The sequence below is a fragment of the Capsicum annuum genome, chromosome 8, assembly GCF_002878395.1.
Source record: "Capsicum annuum cultivar UCD-10X-F1 chromosome 8, UCD10Xv1.1, whole genome shotgun sequence".
Lineage (NCBI taxonomy): Eukaryota > Viridiplantae > Streptophyta > Magnoliopsida > Solanales > Solanaceae > Capsicum > Capsicum annuum.
The window spans coordinates 140,311,972-140,319,392 of NC_061118.1; positions in this window are offsets into that span (position 1 = coordinate 140,311,972).

The window sequence follows — 7,421 nt, forward strand, 5'->3', positions numbered from 1 at the left end:
AAAAAATTTTAAATTAAGTCAAAATTTGAGAATTTTCCCACCCCTCACTTAGAAATCTACTTTGTCCCCGAAGTAAATTTAAAGGTAAGAGATAGAAATACTCCCTGTGGCCTCTAGGCCTAGCTAGTAGCATCTTGACACATAAATGAGATCCCATGGAACCCCACACTCAGTCTTTGCCATGCTTCAAGATCAAGTTTATGGTACACTGACTTCCCATCAACCTGTGACTCAACTAAAAAAAACTACATAAAATAAAAACTAAAAAACTAAAAAGGAAACATACCTAATTAACTTGAGTTGCCTCCCAAGCAGCGTCTAATTTATTATCGCAAAAAGACCCAACTCAACTTAACCATATTCCTTCATCTTTTTCCTCATACTTGAGGGCCATCTTCTTATCCTTTTCACCCCTTCAAGAGCAGCAGGTTTCTCAACTCTAGCCTTTTCAGGCTCATCAACTTCCATCATGTGAGGCTTAGGAGATAAAGTCTTAGGCTACTCAATCAAGTAGTTTGAAGAGGTCTTTTTCGGACTAGCCACCCCATACTTATCTCCTTCAATAATATTGATCATATTGAGTGTGTCTTCTCTAACATCAATTAACGTTCCTTCGGTTGCTAAAAATGGATGCTCAAAAATAATTGGCATCTGTTCATCTGCCTTAAAATCAAGAACAATAAAGTCAGCAGGAATAACAAATTTAACAACCTTAATAAGGACATCTTTAATTATTCCTTCCGGAGATGCCATGGAACCATTTCCTAGCTAGAAAACCACGGTGGTCGATCTAGGCTTTCCCAAGCCCAATTTTTTAAACAACGATAGGGGCATCAAATTTATACTTTCCCCTAAATCACTCAGTGCATGAAACTCTTTACTCTTAATTTGAATAGGGATGGCAAATTTCCCTTGATCTTTCAATTTCTTGGGGATTTTCTGTGGCATCACCGTACTATACTCTTCAGTGAGTGTTATTGCTCTCATATCCTGTAATTTTACCTTTTTAGCCACCACATCCCTCAAGTCCTTTGCATACTTAGGCATACTCTGCAAAACATCTGAAAGAGGTAAATTAATATGAAGCTCTCTAAATGTGTCAAAGAACTTTTTGAACATTGCATCCTCCTTCACTTTTATTTGCCTCTGAGGGAAGGGTAGTGGCAGCCTCTTCTTCACTTCTTCTACAGCCACTTTTTCCTTCAAGTATTCAAACTTCTTGAATTTTTAGCAACTCTGTCAGTTACCTGTGGGGTCACCACATCAGCAGCTACCTCTTTTGTTGCCTTGGGAGGTTCTCTTTCAAGCTCCTTACCACTTCTTAAGGTAATTGCCATAACCTATTTTGGATTTTTTGTATCTGCTGACAACCCACCTTGGGGTATGGCATTTAGTGCTTGTGATAATTGGCCAATTTTCAACTCTAAACTTCTTGTAGACGCTTGTTAATTCTTTAAGTCTATAGGAAAATGTGTCTGATTAACTAGGATTTGCTTCAACATCTTTTTCGTATTGCTAGTTGACTGACTGGGTTGGGCCTGTGGTTGTGGGGCATTCTATGGCTGATATGTTGGCTGAGTCTGCCACTTCATGTTGTAGGCATTACCATAATTTTTCCTTTAAGCATTGCCTACATACATCATAGATTCCAGATTCAAAGCACATATGGCCACTTAATGGCCATTATTTCTGCGTACCTTGCACCAACCTGCGGCTTATTGGATTGCATTGACTGTGGCTGCAGGTTGTGTTGCTCCCAACTTTATGCTGCTGAATGAAGTGTTGATCAAGTTTTGTAGTGTAGAAACCTATGCTGATAAGGCTGTGAATTGGTTCACCTCTAATACACCCACAATTTTTTGTGGCACTTCTAGAATCTGAATTCCAATCTGGATTTCCTTGTGCTATGTGGTTCAGCAATGAGTACAGCTCATTATAAGTTATCTCCAACGCTTGACCATCTGTGGCTAAATATAGCAAAATCTTCGTATTATGATCAAAAGATTCTACAAAAGTGTGAGCAAGTACCTTATTCGACTGTTGGTAATGTGGTTACTCCCGAAGAAGGGCCTTAAAGCGTTCCCACTCATGATAGAAGTTTTCATCTTCTATTTGAAGCTCACTATGAAGTCTCGCAGTCTTATCTGATGGAAAGAATCTAATGAGGAACTTTCTGTCTAAGTCGTGTCGTGACATGATTGAATTGGCCGGCTCCATATTCAACCATCTTTTAGCTTCCCCCAAAAAGTGAATGAGGAAACAGTGTCAGCCTCACATAATTTGGAGTCACTCCGGTCGGAGTGAAAGTATCCTTAAGCTCAACGAAGGTCTGCAAGTGGACTTCTAGATCCTTGTGTGAAAGCCCTGCAAACTGTCCACTGCTATAAGAAGTTGCACCATATTGTGTTTCAACTCAAAATTCCCCCCAACTATCGGTCTTCGAATTGGGGAAGTCAAGTTCATTGGAAGTGGGACTGCCACTTCCCTAACCTTTCTACCAGCTTCTTTTTGTTTAGTCATAGGAACAGTATTCTCTTGGTCTTCTTGGAATTGAGGAATTCTAGGAAGACAGATTTCTTCTGTCTTGCGTTGATGGTAAAGTTGCTAGGTTCGAAGCTTGGTTCAACCAAGTCGTGATCCCTTGCTAGCTTTATACTTTGAAAACCTGTTTTCTGCAAAAACAAAACCAAAACCAAGCGTAAAAATCACCAAATAAATCTAAAAGTAAAACTAAAATAAGCAATTGCTAAATAACAAGTCCCCGGCAACGGCGCCAAAAACTTGACAGTGCCCAAGTGGACACGCAAGTTTACGTGGTCTACCAAGTAGTAAAGTGGCCTAATGAAAGCCAAGTATCGATCCCACAAAGACTTGATTTAACAACGATTTAATTTTAGTTTAACTTTGAAGATTAATTTAGTGAAAAAGTAACCAAAGAAAGAGTTTGTAATTTTTGTAAATTAAAAATAAAGTAAATAATGTGTAAAATAAAATACTTGAAACAATCAATGGAGAAAAGCCCAGGGTTGAAGCACTTTGAACAATCATACTATTGAATTTCATTCGTTAACTTGCTTATCTTGGTTGTTGATTCATAGGGTTAATTGCATGATCATGGTTTCCCAACCTCTAATCTTTAACCTAATATGGACATTACAACTACATTGTTGAGCGGGAATGTAATAATCCAATTAAGTTAATTAAAGTTATCATCCTATATATGAATCAAGTAAGGCATTTAAGTACATCCCTGTCCTAGATGCTAGGTTTAATTCTTTATTTTATAAAAGAATAAAAACTCAAACTTTGTTTATTCCCATGTTCTATCTCCCTATTCCCTCTCCCGAGATCAAAAGGTTGACAATATATGTATTCTAAGGATTGCGAATCCTTAAAAAAACTAAAACAAGAATAAACAAACAATCATTAATGATAAGCAAACTTAACAAAATTAATCCAAAACAATAGTAATCATGTTCTTGACTTTAATCCCAAAAAAAGGGTTTTAGCAAATAATATTCATAATCACAATCCAAATAATTAAATACATGATATAAAAAATTAAAAGCTAATTAAAAAAATAAGAACTAAAGAAAAGAAGTACCAGCCACTCCAATTAATTCTCGTGTACCGATAGTGTCCAAGAATTTACCAAGAAATATATATATCTTCTCCCTTCTAGTGACGTGTCCACCCGTAATATTTAATTGTCCAAGATTGTCTCCCCCTTAATGTTGTACAACTATATATATATATATATATATATATATATACTTCCAATCCTAAATAATTTGGGATTAATGAAGGCTGTCATGTGATTCAAGGCCCACCAGCCGCCTAATTCTGTGTGCCATTAGTTGAATTAAAATTGGGATAAGGCCATGTCAGTGCTAAATTGCCTTTTTGAACACACTGACGCGATACGTCGAGTTCGCATCGGTGTACTAAAATTAACATTCAAAAATTCTTCTAAGTGTAAACAGTGTGATTATCGATGCGACATATCGACTTCACATCGACTCACTGGAATTTGCTTTCAAAATTTTGGTTAAGTGTTGAACGTCCTATTCTTTGTCCATGCCTTTTGTAGTGTATTTCCAATGAATTTTCGGACTTTTTATCTGCAATATATCATATTATTCACCTTATAAAGCCTCCTACAATATCACACACCATAAATTAAAGATCAAAACAACACAATAACCTTAACGATAAATCAAAAAGAAAGCTAAAATAAGGCAAATTCGCAATGATCTTCCACTTATTATTTTGACTCTTAACTTAATCAAATTAAACTTTGCACATTACAAACAAGTTGTTCCACTCATAATTACACATTTAAAACATTTGGAATAAATTAAACACATTAGAATCCAATGAGACCAACTAAACACACACCTAGCTCAAGCTAGTAAAACTAGTTTTCCGGGTTGAACTCTAAATAACTCAATTAAGCACAAACTTGTTTGAAAAATACTTTGGACATTGTTATCACATACTTGGATACTTAAATGCTTATTTATATCAATTTTAACACGTTAAGCACATGAATTGCTCTCAAAACAAGGCGAAATAAGCTAGAATAATGATACAAAAGTGTATAAATCACCTCATATCAACGACCACAGAACCGATAAGGAGGACATGAAGAAACTGACTGACCTTTGCTTGCCTGAGATAGGGCACCCTTCTCCTAAAAATTGTCACCACCATGATGACGTTTGTCGCCCGACTGGTAGGGAGCACTAGCAGTTGAGTAGGAACCAGAACTCCACCACTTTTGTTCTGCCATTTGGCACCATCTCGAACACCCTGAGACTGAGCACCTCCCTGATTAGAAAACCTACTCCTCTTTTCCTGCCTATATCTGAACTCCGCCTGTTTTCTCTTTTCATCCTCTACTTGTTATATATAAATAGTCAATCCAGAGATATCCATATCCTTAACCAGTAAAGCAGTCTTGCACTCCGAATCAAATCCAGATTCAATCTATAAGCGAACTTCCTCATCCTATCCTATATGTCAACCACTAAATCATGAGCATATCTTGATAGTTGGGGAAACTTCAAGGCATATTCCTTGACAGACATTCTCCCCTGCTTGAGGTTCACAAACTCCTCCATCTTTTCTTCCTTAACTCCTGGGAAAAGAAATAATCCAGAAAAGCACCAGAGAAGGCATCCCATAAAGATGATTCCTCCACATCTCCTCTATCCATATCCAACTCTACATACCACTAATATGCAACCTTTTTAAGCTGTTAAGCTGCAAAGTTTACCCCTCCACATTAGTAGTCTGCATCACCTAAAATATCTTTTCTATTTTATCTAAGAAGACTAGTGGAATCCTCTTCCACCGTTCCTCCAGAAAAATTAGGAGGACCTATCTTCATAAATTGGCCAACCCTTGTGGCCTCAGTAGACAAAGCACCAAACACATCACGCTCAGCCTGAGCAGCAACTAATTTTTCAATAACATGAATAGGCTGACAAAATTCTACATTAGTCACCTCTCCTTGAGAAGGACTAGTAGAAACTGGTGGAACTCCAGAACTATCAAGAATAGGACCGTGAGATCAAAGATGAAACCCAGAAGTAGGATCCACCCCTTCAGAGTTACCCCCAGATAAAATAGAAGAATTTCTTTGTACTTCATATCTACGAGGCATGATCTTAAAGACAAAAAAACATGAATTAGAGAAGATTCCTAGACTGAGACTGCAATCTTGAAAATAGAATACCAAGAAAGTGAAACATTCCTAAATGCCTTGTAGTCTCTCCTTTATGAATGTGGTGTGCTACACACCCCTAAAAGAGACTCTACTCAATACGGTTTTGTGGACTCCCAATTGATCATGAACTGAGGCTCTGATACCAACTACATATGACCCGCCCTGGGGCCATGTCGTAATGGGCATCCAAAGTCCATCCAGTATCAGAGACCACCCCCGTTACCCAACCTAACCTTCGGTCTCCTGTCCTGAGTTAGCTGAATTCCGAGCATGTAACAAAATAGTGTAACAGCTCACACAAAGACTCTGAGATAAGGTCACAACCGTGACCAACCCAACTGAATCTAACCATCCCATACCGATAATCCAACCATGCCAAACCATACCAAAATAAGGTCCATAAACAAGTCCATAACCAAGGATGTTCCAAAACAAGTAATAATCAATCCCAAAATAAAATAGAATGGAGCAACCAACGATATCATCCAACGATATCGTTCAATGATATCGTCCAACGATGTCAGCCTTTTAGCTTATTCCAATACCAAGGCTGACACTAACACAGATTCTGTCCATTCCAGCCCATAGTAGTACCACAAAGATTCTAACCAAAAGAGTAATAAAATACGATTGGGACATGCCCCTAACCATATCCAAAACTAATATCCAAAAAAAACAAAATGTATAGAAATATCCAAAACATTAAATGGATCCTTCCGAAAGAATGGAAGCTCACCACTTCAATCTAAATATTGTCCCCGAGTCAATCACTATATAGGAGGAGTAGAACGATCGGTTCCTGCATAGCATGGGTATACAGCCACCAGTAAATGGGGTTAGCGAGTGACCACTAGCATAATCTTAGGGTAAGGATAAAATAATGCCATTTATAAAACCAAGTAAAACCATCCATATGCACACAACCATATATATATATAACCATGCCGGAAAAAGGGACCAGGTTTAGCATGCCTTTAAAACTTTACCTGGGTTGTATAATTTTGTCATCCTAAACCATCCACGGGTTATATGGGTTCAGCTCCTCCTACTGAAAGGGACCCAGTACGTGTAGCCAAATGACCAAGAAAGTATCCCAAGGGATGACTAGTACATCTCTAAAATAAAGTGTGACATCATGTACATGGTTACTAAGACCAACCTCATATCGACAAATATGAGTTTTCAATTTTGGTCCCCCCGGGACCTCCACCTTCTACGGCTTAGCTATAACTCCCGCCATTATTGCCCAATTAAAACTAATTTCCAAATAACCAGACCGTTATCTATTTATTAACCAAGGCCATTGATATTGGTATCGTCATACCAACTCTTACTTGCAAGTATCATCCATAGCTAACCATTTAGGGGTTTAAGGGGACTTTCAAGTGCCCTTCCATTTACCATATTAAGCCACTTGGGAGACTTCTATATTCTCCACAACCATAACCAATTACCCTTTAGACTTTCCCAACTATTTAAACCATGCATAATTCTTTTACTAAGTTTAAAAATATGCAAGAGTTCCATTAAAAGAAGTCAATGCAATGAACATATCTTTATAAGCATTTTGTCAAACACATTGGGGTCATAATATGACCAAAACCAATCCAATTACCATTAAAAGATTCCTATGCAATCCAATCAACTAAAACCACCATTAATGTATGTAAAAGCATAATTTAAACCATGG